A 14,296-nucleotide genomic window follows, 5' to 3' on the forward strand; every position below is an offset into this window, starting at 1 on the left:
CTGCCCAGGGCCCATCCAACATGGCCTCGGGCACCTCCAGGGATGGGGCACCCACAGTGTAATCTGAATATTTATAGGGGTGATTAGCTGCCTTCTGTGCAGGCAATATAATGTTCTTTCGACAGCTTGTTCTATGTATTAAATAGTATCAAGTTACTCCGTACCCTTATTTACTTTTGGGGCTGTCACAGGTATAAGTTACTCCCGAGACAACCTACTGAGGAATTGCACCCTGATAGCTGAATGCAAGCTTTTTAAAAATATATATTTATGGTATGTTTTTTTCTCTTAAACATAAGCTTCTGTTGCAAAGCAAGGTTTGCTTTTTGCTAAATGAAAGAGTGAATGATTCCTTAGAATAAGAACACTGTTGCCTGCAAGCAAATGCATCTTTATCAGGTCTGAAAAATTCCAAAGTGAACTGATTACATGCCACTTGACAGAGCTCTCCAGAAGAACCGTAGGCACATTCCTGTTCTCACTACAACCAGCAGCACCCAGCACACAGTCTGTCCTCCCAAGCTGCTGGGTGCAGTGTGGCCCTGACAGCACGGAAAGCTGTGAGGAGATTGGAATTCTTCAGGAAGAAAAACGCTCGGTGTTTCCCAAGTGAGGCTTTAATACGTGTTTGAAGCCATTGCTGCCACTGCAAGGTCCAAGTGGAAACTGTGGTTCTTTTGTGCATCTGTCAGACGCCGCTGCTTATTACAGAATAAGGAATGATAAATATGCAGAGCGCTTTGATGTGAGTATCAGCTTGAACTCCTCCGGTGCTCGGGCAGAAAGCAGCTGAAGCTATTGTTTTTGTCTCACATGAAAGGTTGAGCAGATGCTTGAAAGTAAATAGGACCTGGTTAAATGATAAAAATCCCGGGACAAAAAGCCCAGGCTCTGTTCCCCGCACTCACTGCGCACCTAGCCCAGGCTGAGCTGTCAGCTGCACTCGATGTGTATCTCCCTGCCTTGTACAGAACTGCCCATTCAGCAACCGTAACACAGAGCCACCAGAGTAACACAACCCACGCTATCTGTCCCGATTAACTACTAATCTTCATCTTCAACTGGCCGAGAACAGAGAGACTTTACAGCATCAGTTCTATCATCTGCATGGATCGGGTGACATTACTGCTCCGAAATAAAAGGGATTTCGGCAGGCAGCCCAGACACAGGGACCCAAGTTGGGCTCCTCAGGGTGACATGGACCTGCTGGCCCTGCCTGGGGCTGGTCCAGGACAGGGGCCAACAGGTACTTGAGGCACCAACAGGACAAGCGAGCCAATTAGGTGTTTATACATTGGTTCACATGTACGTTTGTCACCCCAGTTAGCTCTGAGTAAGGTAGATCAAAGTGCAGAGGAACGTAAGCATGTTGGTGTCTGACCCCCTCTGGAGAACTCCCATGAGTATACATATATTCTGTTTCTCACCCAAATATGTGATCTATCCTCAAAGCCATTGGCACCTTTCTTTATTCCTTACCACTTCTCAGTTCCTGCCTGCTGTGGGACCGTGGAGCAGCTGCCACCTCCCCAAAGCCCTTGCTAGAAGGCAGGGACATTACGGTCACCCATCCTCATCCCAGTTGCTGAATGAGGCACTTACCAATGCGATTTCTTATTAATTAAAGATATTATCAGCAAATGTCTGAAATTTTACCTCTCGGGCAGAGCGAAGTGTATGGTTTGAATGTCTTTAATGATCCTCTGAATGGGAAACACAGGTGTGAGGAGGAACCAGTGCTCATACAGCTAGTACTGGAGCTGTAGAAATAACCTCTCCTCCTGTCATTCCTGTGCTCACTTTTCTGAGGCAGGTTGTCAGCTTCCTGAAATATCCCTGTTTCCCGATTCCAACAACAGCTAAAATCCCTACGTATTTGCTTATAGATTTACTTCATAAATATTTTCCAACTTTTGAGCAACAATTCAACGGCAGCCACAGCTCTGGCCGCAAAAAAATCTCCTTAATATGTTATGCCATCTGATGTTCCTATCACATGTCCTTAAATGCCATCACCTGCTCCATTTATGGAAGGAATGGATTCTGCTGACGGGGGAGTTGGTGACTTTGGAAGGCCACCAAGTGCAAAGGATCTCTACCAGTTCACAGCCATCCCCTGAGTGCTTTCCTGCTTTAATTATCAACGTGACTTGAATATGTTCTCAAATCCAGCTTTTCCACACTTTCTCCATTTTAGTCTTTCCTACGTACTGCCAGCACAATTGCACTACTGAAGAGACTCTATGATAGGTCACTGACGCCTCTGTATTCACTGCTTGCTTCAGATGTGGATGCAGCTCTGGATGATTTCCCAATAGCCCATTCACTCCATTCCACAGGTACGCTATTCACCCTAAACTCACTGTTATCCTAGAACACATCCTCTATCCTATAACCCACCCTTCTCCTATAGGATTCATTTTCCAAACAAGTCCCTTAACCTGCATGACTTCACACAGCCAACGTGCTTCCCCTTGTCTACATTTACTTCATGTCATTTTGTTGTTTTCCTAGCATTTCTTTGGAATACAATGACAGTTTTTTGAAAGAAAATAGGAAAAGCACAAAGTAATAAGGTTTTCTCAGTTTTTATACTGGCCATAAGCAAATTAATACAATTGTCTCATTAGAATGGATGCATTTGATTTCTTATTTTCTTTTATGGTTTTATTTTGTGAGGAGTACAGCTGAATATTCCAGTCCACAATGGAAAGAAAGGGAAAACAAGAGGCAAAGAGTGAGAAACTCAGAGAGAAACAGGTAAGTCAGAACATCAGGAAAGAAAAAAATATATATCACCCTGAGGTGCTGGTCCACAAGAATGCTTTACAATAGCTGAACACAAAATCAATTCAGAAATACAGTATATCACAGCCCATAAATAACGTATCCAATCAGAAAAGTGTGAGGGGAAAATGACAAAAGGAGAAACTGTCTCCCAGGGGAGGGTGCGATGGTGCCTGTGCCCTTTGCAGGAGGACAGACTGCAGGGTAATGCATCCACCTTTGCTTAGCCAGAGCCCAACCAGCAACAGCTTTTCTTCCATAGGAAGTAGAGGGGCCTGCCTGAAGGAAAGTTTTCCCACGCAGCCAAAGATGACCTTAAATCCATTTCACTATACAGTATATACATAAATACATATGATCATACATAGCCTAGGACAACTCCAGGTGGGAAAACTTCAGATACAAAATATAACCTTGTTCACCTTATTTTTTTCCATTCTCGTTAATAAAATATTTTAAGCAGACCTAGTGAAACTTATTTAATATTGCTTTAAAACTTAATCAAGAAGAATGATCGAGGGTCACGTTTTAAATACACCTAATGTCAGCTGCAACTTTCCAGCACTGTTTGCTCACTGTGAGAAACACAGAAGTGTTATTTTGAAGGCACAGCCATCTGGGCAGAACACAAAATGTTTGCTTAAGAGAGAAGAGAAAAATGAGAGAAAGGAAAAAAGAAGACAGGGAAAAAAAAAAAAAAAAGCACTTCATGGATGTTTCTGGGTGCCCACTGTTAATTGTAAAGGTTCTATGTGAAAAGTATTATCACTGCAGATGTGTTCTACAGACTTTACAACATGTTGAACCATTATCTAAACCCCCTATTTTATTTGAAAAGACTCTCAGTGGCCAGGTGTGTACAATGGTATGGGGACTGTTGAGTCAGGACCTGAACCACTGATTGAGCACCTGGGGAAAGGACTTGGTCAGCCCTGGGAGCACAGGTGAAGGCAATTCAGCTGTGTGACCAAAAGGGGTGGAACCTGGCTGCACCTCTCTTAGACTTTATTTAAGGGCTGACTGCCCCAGGGAAAGGACTTTGGGTTGGAATTCTCTTTCCTTTGGAGTTTTCTCTGTAAGTCCACATGTTTGGAAACAGGTGAGCAATTTTTTTTTTTTTTCCTTTTTTTGTAATGCCTTTCTATTGTGCTAGTTCTTTTGTCATGGTGTCTCCTGTATCATCGTTCCATCACGTTGATCTTTTTATTAGTACAACAATAAATCCTTAAATAAGCCTTGATATTAAGAAATGAGACCATTGGAGTGCCTTGTGAAGATGAATTTCATTGCACTTACACAACCCCCATAGTTTGTACTTCATGCTCTTCTGCTCCTACAAAGTGCCTGGGAAGAATATGGTTACCTGTTGGAAATTAGCCTGTTGTTCTATCAGGTAAGGTCTCTGTTAAGAAAACTTGGTAGAGTTGAATTTTATTTCTGTTTACAATGTTTGGTCCTCTGGTGACTAGGGTTCATTCTTTTCACTAGGACTATCTCTTATTCAGTCACAAACACAACAAGAAAGATAAGTTTCTTGTAAAGTGCTTTGTCTTCTGAGGTTCAGCAGCTCTTATGAAATGAGGGCTATTGCTTCTACTTATGAAGAGCACCAAATTGTTCAGTGCCAGGCTCTCATACTACTATCAAACTATTAACTTTTTTTTTTAATTACTTATTACTAGCCTGTTCTCCTGCTGGAAGGGTGAGTTTTGACCATACTTGCACAGTGTGAGATACCTTCAAAAGGTGATTCCTCCCCAACTCTACCAGATGCTGTAGCAAGCTGATTCTTTTTTCCTGATAGAAATGTCCTCATCCCACAAGGGATGTTAGCTTAGGTTGAATAAGGGTTAATTTAACTATTGCTGGGCAACCTAGCTGGAGAGTCCAATCTTGTCTTCTTTTTGCTGAGGGCTTTCAGGTGGGTCAGAACTAGAGGGGACTGGTTATCATGGTTGGTGACCATGGTCCCAAATTTCCTGGACTCTTCAGATCTGAAGAAGTGACTGCACTGAACTGAAATTCCAAACCTTCAGAGGTTCATCCATCACTTTTACTAAATTACCTCTTCATTCTCTTTTCTGCTAAGAATCTAATTTTTATAGCACTGTAGAGAATTTTTATAGCACTGTACTTTATCTTGTCACAGTATTTTTGTCATTATTTTCATCTCAGTGAACTTTCAAATGATACTAAATAGACTCTGCCAGCTTGCCTGTAGGATAACGAGGGAGGTATATGTTTGCTAATGTTCACAGCTTGCCCTCCCACCCTTTAGGAGAAGTCATGGCCTTCCTTTAGAGAAGTCATGGCTTCTGGTTTACTTGGACAACACCTGGAGGATCTGTCTATATTTACTCCTCCTTTTCACTAGTGAATGGGTGAGAAATACATCAGATTGAACGTAGTTTTATCTGACACCATAGTGCCTATGGGATGCAAGTGGACGAAGGGTCCAGGTCTCTGCATAGCACAGCTGATGCTTGGTGCATTTCCTGGTATCCCTTAACTGAGTGATTCCCCAGCACAGCCTTGTCCCTGCTTTCCATGCCTCTCCCTCTAGAAAAGTGTTTGCCCTCCCAGGGAAGCAGAGGGGAAAAAGGAGATTTGGCAATTTTTCCTCATCCAGTTTTATCTGCCTCCTCTGTTCTCATCTAATATCAGGCCCAGAAAAGAGGATAATTTTCTAAAATGAGACCAAATAAATGTATGTAGGGGTCAGGGGTGGCAAATTTAGCTAAAGATTTTAGTTTTGCTAAATGTTCCCACAGCCGAACTCATATATTTCATTCACCTGAATATACAATCCTGTGCAGAAAGCCTAGAGGCAGAAAAGTCATTTAGACTTCCAGAGCCATAAAAATTTGTTCAATTAATGCACTCCTGCAGTAGACAGCCAGATCATCACCTCCTATTATCATCCCTCCATAGAGGGGGGGCCAAATGGATAACGGAATGGGATAATGCAAAGGAATAGGACAAGCAAGCAATTTAGTGCTCTGGGAAATGGAGAAGGGCAGAAGAATCTCTTTTCTCTGGTGACAGCAACAGCATCTGAGGGAATGGCATGGAGCTGCATTGGGCAGGGTCTGGTGGGTCTTAGGAAAAGGTTCTGCACCAGAGGGTGGTGGGCATGGAGCAGGCTGCCCAGAGCAATGGGCATAGCCTCGAGCTGCCAGAGCTCAGGGGGTGTTGTGACAATGCTCTCAGATAATATAGGGTTTGGATTTTGGATTGTCCTGAGCTAGGTTGGAGTTGGAGATTCTTGTTCCAATTCAGGCTATTCTCTGATTATTTGTGATTCTTTGACATTGTCCTGCAGTGCCTTCCCTAAACTGTGCTGAGATAATGGATGTCTTGTACCATGATGGCCTCAGCCTCTGGTTCCCAGAGCTTGGAGGGATCAGTTTGTGATCTGCTATTATGGATTTTATGGAAGACAGACAAAAGGCTTAAGCCTATGCTTTAGATTTAGATGCTTCTCCATAAGGCTGCATCTTCACTGCAAAATCTGAATATGTTCAGAATTGGAAAAGAGTTGAAGTCTAGTGCTCCAACTTGAAGCTGCAGTAACCTTCCCCAATTACTGCCTGGGCTGCAGTATCACCAAAGTCCCACCATAAACACCAGTGGGATTAAACTGGCAAGAGGCTACAGAAGCAGTGTGGAATTTTCTCTCTCACTTACAGAATGGGTTTGGGGGAATGCATCAGAGGGAGAGGAAACTTGGCTTTATTGCAGAAGGACCCCATCTTGGACATGAGTTCTGAGTAGCAAGAGGACAAATCCAAAAGGAGCTATCAGAAGGACAGCTCTGTCTTAATGCAAATTCACAACCAGGGTATGGGCAGCTGTGCTACAAGAGCTGTGACGTGAAGCACTTGTTACTAGCAAGGGCAGCCCTCAACCTGTTACACATTTTCATCCAGAGAAACATTTGTCTTTTCTTTGTTTCCTCCTCCCCCAGATGACTTAAAACTCTGTCCAGACAGGCGACGTTTCATCGGTTGCCTGAATTGAAGTACTCAGGGCAGCCATGTTCCTTCAAAGTAACATCTGTTATTTATTTTCCTGGTACTCGGTTGAAAAGCCTCCTGTCACTAACTTGTTACATTCCTGCCGCACGCGTGTCCGTGCTGGTGTTTGCAATTGTCCTGTTTCTCGAATGAACCCTATCTATTTAAATCTGCCAGTCCTTGTTTCTTGTCTTACCTGCTGCGCAGGGAGAGTGGAGCCAGGGAGGGTGGAGGTGATGACAGTGGAGTTTTTTATCTCCAAATCTCTAGGGGGATAAGGTTGCATGGTTTGCAATTAGACAGGCAGGTACTGTGGCAGAGGACATCATTTCCTTCAGCAGGTTATCATTTGGAAAAAATCGGGGACCTTTTAATATACAGTATATCTTGCTGAATCTATTACGGCTCTCTCTCAGCCAGCTTTAAGAGACTGATCTTAATGGCCTTTAACTCTTTTGACAAAAACAAGGGTTTAAGCTGGGCTCCTTATCCTCCTCTTCACCGCCAGCTCGCAGCAAAATGCTGTGCAGTGTGAAATGTCTCGTGGAGCTGAAGGCATCCCGCTTGGGCAGCTGGTTCTGCACGATGAGGTGAAGCTGCCAGTTTGGGCAATGCTGTCCATGTCAGACCATCAGGCACAGCCTGGCACTGAGCTGCTGGTGCTCATCTTCTATTTCAGAAGAAACACAGGGTTACGTTTGCAAAAGGATCTGTGTGACAGATGAATGGGAAATAGCATTTCTTCTCTTGGTAGCTGTGCAAAAATGAAAAGAGCCAGCTCTGAGCTTGCAATTCCAAAAGGCATAGGAAGAAATTTAGGACTTAGAAAAGATGGTGCTTGGAAAAAGATAGTGCTTTTAACATCCTTAGGGTTTTCACTCCAGAGCAACTGTAATACTTATGCATGACAGATTAGAAAGGTGGAATAGGGCCCGGACCACTGCTTGCATTGTGACAGTGGCTTGATTTTCTTGCTGTCATCTATTTGAATGCACAACTATTTATCTCAGTTGTATTTCTAGAATTCCCATAACTGTCACTGCAGTGGAAGAAAAAAATTTGAGGAAATTTTGTAGCAACTTGCTGGTGAGAAGCAGCCAACTTGGTGTGAAAAAATTATCTCCGTATGTTCTGCATAAGAGTTTTGTGCATCGCTGACATGGAAGTTTTGTGATCAAACCCAGGTCTATTTCTTATCAGAAGCTTTCTCTTGAATGTAGGTACAATATTTATTTCTTAAGACTTAAAGCAGTTCCAGTATGGGAATTTTTGATCAGCAAGTACAGGAGGTTGTTTTGTGTTTTTTTTTTTTTTTCAGCTACAGAAGATGAGCAATTTATTCTTAAAGCATATTGCCCTTTGCTGTAGGAGTGACAAGACAGCTCCTCCAAGTTTGGTGAGTCTGCATCCTTTGTTCAGCAGGAGAGCCCAGGAGTAGTTTGTCTTATTTTTTTCCCAGAAATAAGGAGTTTTGTCATTTAGATTTATAACAATATAAAGCCAGCCAAAAAGTTTTATTTTAATTTCCTGATGCCAGCTAATATGATATGACCAGACTTATAAAGGCTCCTTCATCTTTACAGACAGAAGGGTACATCGCCATCAGACCTGAGAGACTGATCTGCAATGCCTGCCTGGAAAATTAAGCACCTCAAAAAGCCTCATCCCAATCCAGCCACCACCCCACTGTCACAGAAGCCAGGGTTGGAAGGACCTCAAGGATCATCAAGTTCCAACCCCCTGCCACATGTGGCCACCAACCTCCATATGTAATACCAGACCAGGCTGCCCATGGCCCCATCCAACCTGGCTTTGAATGCCTCCAAGGATGGATGGGGCATCCACAGCCTCTCTGGGCAGCTGTTCCAGCACCTCACCACTCTCTCGGTGAAGAACTTCCCCATGATATCCAACCTAAATCTTCCCTCCCTCAACTTAAAACCATTTTCCCCTTGTCCTGCTGTTATCTATCCCTGTAAAGAGTTGACTCCCCTCCATTTACAGGCTTCTAGGCTGCACCACATGGATATCTGGGTAGTCCCCCTCCTGACAATGTTTTTCTCATTCTTATTAATGCTTGTTACTAATGAAGATCTCTGTGAATTCATCCCTTTAAAAGGTTTGGTTTAAAACTTGAGACTGAAAGCCAAACAAGCAGCTGGAATGAACAACTCCCAGGACGTAGGGAAGGGGACACTGGGTCTTGAACTTATGCCTTGCAGTACTACCTATGAACCAAGTTAAACATTCCTGACTTTCCTTAAACAAAGGCTACAAAAGTAGGAATTAATTGTATGTGGCCAAGAAAGAACAATTGATTTACATTATCAGGATTTAACTTGCATTTCCTGGTTGTTTTGCATCTTTTCCTTGTTGGTAACTTAATTTTCTCACAATCCTCTCTCACTGGACTGAGGGAATTCTATTCTTTTCCCCCTCCCTTTTTCTCCCTGCTATTTTTACTGGGAGACAATTTATACCAGTTTCCATGAATTTGCCACAATAAAGAATCCATTGCTTTCAAGGTTGTTTTTTTTTTTTTTTTAAGTTTCCTCAGACAGTGAAAGTAGCATTTGCTGAAATTAAGGTGCATTTTGCCAGAAATGTGATGCTAATCCTCTTAGTTTTAATGGTTTTGAAATGGTTTGTATAAGAAGGTAAACAGAGTAGTTGATTAATAGGAAGGAAGTCAATTGGCCATGGTGCAAGTGTTATATGCTATACTGTACAATAGTTCTTTATTTCTACAGAGTGAAACGCAGACTGCTCTCCTTTTTAAAGTCCTTATGTGAAAACTGATACATCTTATACTGTACTGCTCAGAAGTGTTTGATTCCATCACAAAAAAAAGCAAGCAGTGCACTTAGGAAGGAGAAGTCAAACATCTCACTGATAAGACACTGAAGTGACACCCGCTATCTTCCCTTGGAGATGGAAAGATATGAGGGGGTGCTTCACATTTTTAAGTCATCTTTCTTAGAAAGCTCCAGGTGGAGATGGTTTGGGTTTTGGCTTATTAAACTTGCAGAGCAGGGAGGAGAGGGAAGGACGGGAGACGAAGCAACTCGCTGAGCATCGCTATTTAAGAGATTTTCATGTGTGATTTATTCAGGAGAGGCTGTTCCATCTTGGATTACTTTGCGGTGTCTCCTGTCTGAGCCCCGATGCCAAGTCCCACTAAAGCCAGGTCAGTGCCCCCCACTGATAATCCACCTGTAGTGCTCCTGGGGCTCAGGCACTCCCTGTATGTAAGGCGATAGGAGCCAGTGTGTCCTCTGATTGCTTTGTCTGGCACAGTAGCAAAACTCTGGCTGGCAAGAATCAGGGGGCCAAACGCTCTCGTTAATTGGGCTCCATCAATTAATGCTTGCAGTTAAGTGCTGCAATGCTGGCGTGAAGCGGCTGCAGGTCTGAGCATGGGAGGCAACGGGTAACCAAAGAGCTCTGAAGGGAGCCACGGTGGCTGGAGTTAAAAAGATGGGCTGGTGACAGGATGTCAGGGCTTATGTAGGGAAGAAGACATTATCTTGAAGTTATTGAGGAAGAACTAGAAGTGGAAGCTGCTGCAGGAAGGCAGATTGCAGGTGTTTCCCAGGGCTCAGAGTGAGCACAGCAGCAGTGGAATGGCCTCCATCCTCTTCAGAAGAGGCTCTTACCTAGTGAAATATTACAGTGCGATCTGAAATCAATGAAGGGCTGTCCAAAGGCAATCAGGTTATCTCTTGCTTCTTTGTCCTGTCTGCAAAGGTGATTTTTCTAAAGCTAGCGCTGAGGACCTTCGCTAGTTGACATAAGTAACCAAAATAATCTAATTTGAAATGCTTACTTCAAAATAAAAAAAATAAATTGTGAGACTGGGCACTCTTAGGCTTATTTTTGGATGAAAGACAGGTGAGTCAAGAAACTATCATGTTAATTTAAGAATAAAATCACTGATGCTATTTCTGTGATATCTTGCTATACTCCAATCTGTAATTGTCCTTTTTTTTGGTAAAGAACAGGTTTTACAAAGCATTAATTTATGATCCCATCTTCTCTTACACGTCACTCTCATTTCTGGAATAGCACGCATGGTATAAATGATTAACACTCCTTCATATTAAGCAACAAGTAGCAGAGTTATCTAAAAAACTTATAGAACTAAATCTGCATCCTGATCAAAAAGATGTTACTGATTCAGCATTAGGGTTTGGCAGTTTTATCTCTTTATTATATGGGAAGAGACATAGAAACAGCTGGAAAACTATAAACATTCCTGTTCTGTATTACTCCTGGTGAAACAACAGCATTCTTATTGCAGAGATTCTACAGGAATACAGCTAAACACAGTGGAAGTGTTAACCAAAGCATCTATATCATGAGATCTAAATATTGCCTCTTCCAGTGCTTGTAAACTTTCCTTCCAAGTCAGCCACGCTTCTCTCTCAGTTGCAGTACAGCCATCTGAGAGCAATTTTGTTAGATGCAGAGCTCCAACAATCAGTGCAACTGTAATCAATAGCTGTAAGTCCAAGACAGTAGTTGGATGCGGGCTTCCTGTCTTTCCAAGCTGTTCTCAAGTTAACCAAAGAGCAAGGAAGCCAAAGCAGCATCCTTGTGGAATCTGTTTTAAAGCATCTATGATGCTTCTACTTGTATGAAGCTATCATCCCTTATTACTAAAAGCCAAGAGATGGCTTTTTTGGGCTGGGACAGAGTTTAATGTCTCAGGCTGTGACTGACAGCAAGCAGAGGGCGCACTGTCCAAATGGGTCTCCCAGCACTGGACCTCCTAAAGCACAAATGAGCCCTGTGAGTACCAATGGAGGGACTTCTACCAGCCGCTCGGTGTGCTGATGGACACAGGAGCCAGCAGCAGCGGTGTGGGGAGCCAACAAGGAACACAAAGCACGTGCAGGGCTGTCTCACTACAATCAGGCACTCGTGTTTTTCTCAGTGCTGCAGAATGCTGCTTTGTGGACACTTGTGGCAATGTTTTATGGAATGTTGTTGTTCCCAAATATCAGCAATCGCAACGCGCCCTAATTTTGCATTAATGATTATTGCCTTTCTCTTGTTATGTAACAGGTCCAGCATTCATCACATTCATTTCCTTTCACATTCACTGCAGTTTCACCACCTCGCTGCCCTTTACCGGTCTTACATGCAATGTGCAGCTCCTACTGCCTTGAAATATGCAGGTGTTTGCCCTGCACTTGACATTTCTCAGCCATGCTGAATCTCAAATGACTAAGCAGTGATCCATGTAACTGTCACGTCATCTTGTGTTTGATACCTTTTAAACACAGGAGGTGAAAATGATAATCCTTTCCCTTCTTTCTTTCACTGGAAGGATAAATTGCTGTGTGTAGTGGGTGGCAAATTAAAAAACATTTTATTTAGTACCACTATTTCAGAACAAGCACCTTTATGAAATACGGAGGCACTCTGCAAACACAGAAGCACGTTTTCAAACAAGCACAGATTCTCAGCACTGCTTTATGTATTTATTACAGCCTCAGAAGCTGATGTACTTAAGTTTTTCACTGTGTTTTGTAAAACATACTTGGGGATGTAGGGAAGAGGCCTCTGATTTGAACGTGTCGCTGTCCCTGGAGGCGTTGCAGAGCCATGAGGATGCAGCAGTGAGTGGAGGGATGGTGGGGGAGGATGGGGATGGTCTTAGGGACCTTAGTGGTCTTTTCCAACCTTAGTGATTCTGATTCTCTGTGACTGAGCTGCAGGTGGTGCCCTGCAGACCCTGCAAGGGAGCAGCCAGGCGCTCTGTTCCACGTGCCAATGTCGCAGCCAGGCTCTCCTGCAGCCTCAGCCCAGCAGGGCTGTCACCAGCTCCATCAATTAAACCCCACACTGCTCTGTCATTCTGCTGAGTGCTCAGAGAGCCTTGTTCTCACTGGGGTGTAACAAGAGTAATTATAATAATAATTTCCCCATTCCTTGCCGGCGCGTTTTCTCTTAGCAACAGGCTTGAGCACCGCAAGAAATGTGATCAAAGTTGAAAGAAAATTCTCTTTGATGCAAAGGAGTTTTTGTTGCTGTTTTGGTTAGGGAGGGCAAGCAGGGGAGCCTGTCAGTGCAGCCAACTAATGACAAACACGGGATAAAGCTCCATGGGGATTAGCGCAGTCTGAATGCAAGTCAAGTGCTCCGATTCTGTAATTTCAACCAAGTAGCACAGCAACCTACAGGCTTTTTAGTGTTTAGGTTGCCACAGAGAAGCTTTGCTGTCATCCCTGAAACACTTTCTCAGTAAGAAATTTCCTGGAACACCGAGGTCCTGTTTCTTCTGGGAGGTTAAGTCACTGCATTATCTCCTCGGGTGAACATTCATTATGCTCTCTAGCACGAGCATTCGAGCAGCTTTCTTCTGTACTGCAGGCTGCCTGGCTCTCACTTAGGCAGTAACAGCACCAAGCGGTGTTCGGTGCTGCTAATCTTGCTCACCTGCCAATTAGCTGTAAACTGTAAGAAGTATTGTACCCAAAAAGGAAAAAAAAGAAAAAAAGCTAAAAGCTGGATCGGTTTCAAGTTTAATTACTTCAAAAGAATTCAATATACTATTGCCTCAAACAAAAAACAAAAAAAGTCTGAACCTTTAATCCTCTTTGAAGATGCTTCTTACTGATATATCCCATCACATAGTTTTAACACCGGTGACAGTGCTTAGAGAAATCATATCCCATGTTCAGGTAAGCCAGGAAATGCATTTGATTCTCTTGCTGTAATTTTCTACAGCAGCTCAGTAAATGCAAGCTCTTCACTCTGTGCAAACTGTCCCATCCTTACCATTGTTTAATTGCTGTGTAATAAATCGACCAGTTGTAAAATAATTTAGTGTGCTTGTGCCTACATTATAAAACATCTGTTTTGCACGTATGTATTTGCCTGTAGTTCAAGAAATGTGTTTTTTAGAAAGCAACCACAGCCCTTCCTTAAAAAGCCTCAGTAAATGAATACAACGCATGGCTGTGTCTGAGGTTAAACCCAAGCCAGATGCGAGTGCAGGGACAAGGAGACGACCAGGCTGTGCCCGTCACCAGCATGGCCAGGGAGTCCTGCGCTCACGGGAGGAAAGCATCCTTCCTTTGGCATGCTTATCCTTCAGTCAGGACACACAGCCTGGTTATCCGGAATAACTGAGCAACCGTGAAGGGCTTTAACCCTGCAAGGCTGACTTGGCAGGTTTCTAAAGAGCTTTCCAAATACCTATAAAGTTCTCAGTAATGATTTTTCATAGAATCACAGAATGGCCTGGGTTGAAAAGGACCACAATGATCATCCGGTTCCAACCCCCTGCTGTGTGCAGGTCCCCAACCAGCAGACCAGGCTGCCCAGAGCCACATCCAGCCTGGCCTTGAATGCCTCCAGGGATGGGGCATCCACAGCCTCCTTGGGCATCCTGTTCCAGTGCCTCACCACCCTGTGAGTGAAAAACTTCCTCCTAATATCTAACCTAAACCTCCCCTGCCATAACTTAAACCATCTCTTCTTGT

General features: G+C 43.4%; 1 long non-coding RNA gene across 1 annotated transcript; it reads left to right on the forward strand.

The window, feature by feature from the left end:
• The first annotated feature begins 3,836 nt into the window (after positions 1-3,836).
• On the forward strand, positions 3,837-9,296 carry LOC149917124 (uncharacterized). The gene is made up of 3 exons (XR_016468595.1): positions 3,837-3,886; positions 8,122-8,199; positions 8,387-9,296. It is a non-coding gene; the product is annotated as an uncharacterized LOC149917124 (long non-coding RNA).
• Positions 9,297-14,296: the final 5,000 nt, after the last annotated feature.

This window comes from Phasianus colchicus, chromosome 8, assembly GCF_987193195.1.
Source record: "Phasianus colchicus chromosome 8, bPhaCol1.hap1.1, whole genome shotgun sequence".
NCBI lineage: Eukaryota > Metazoa > Chordata > Aves > Galliformes > Phasianidae > Phasianus > Phasianus colchicus.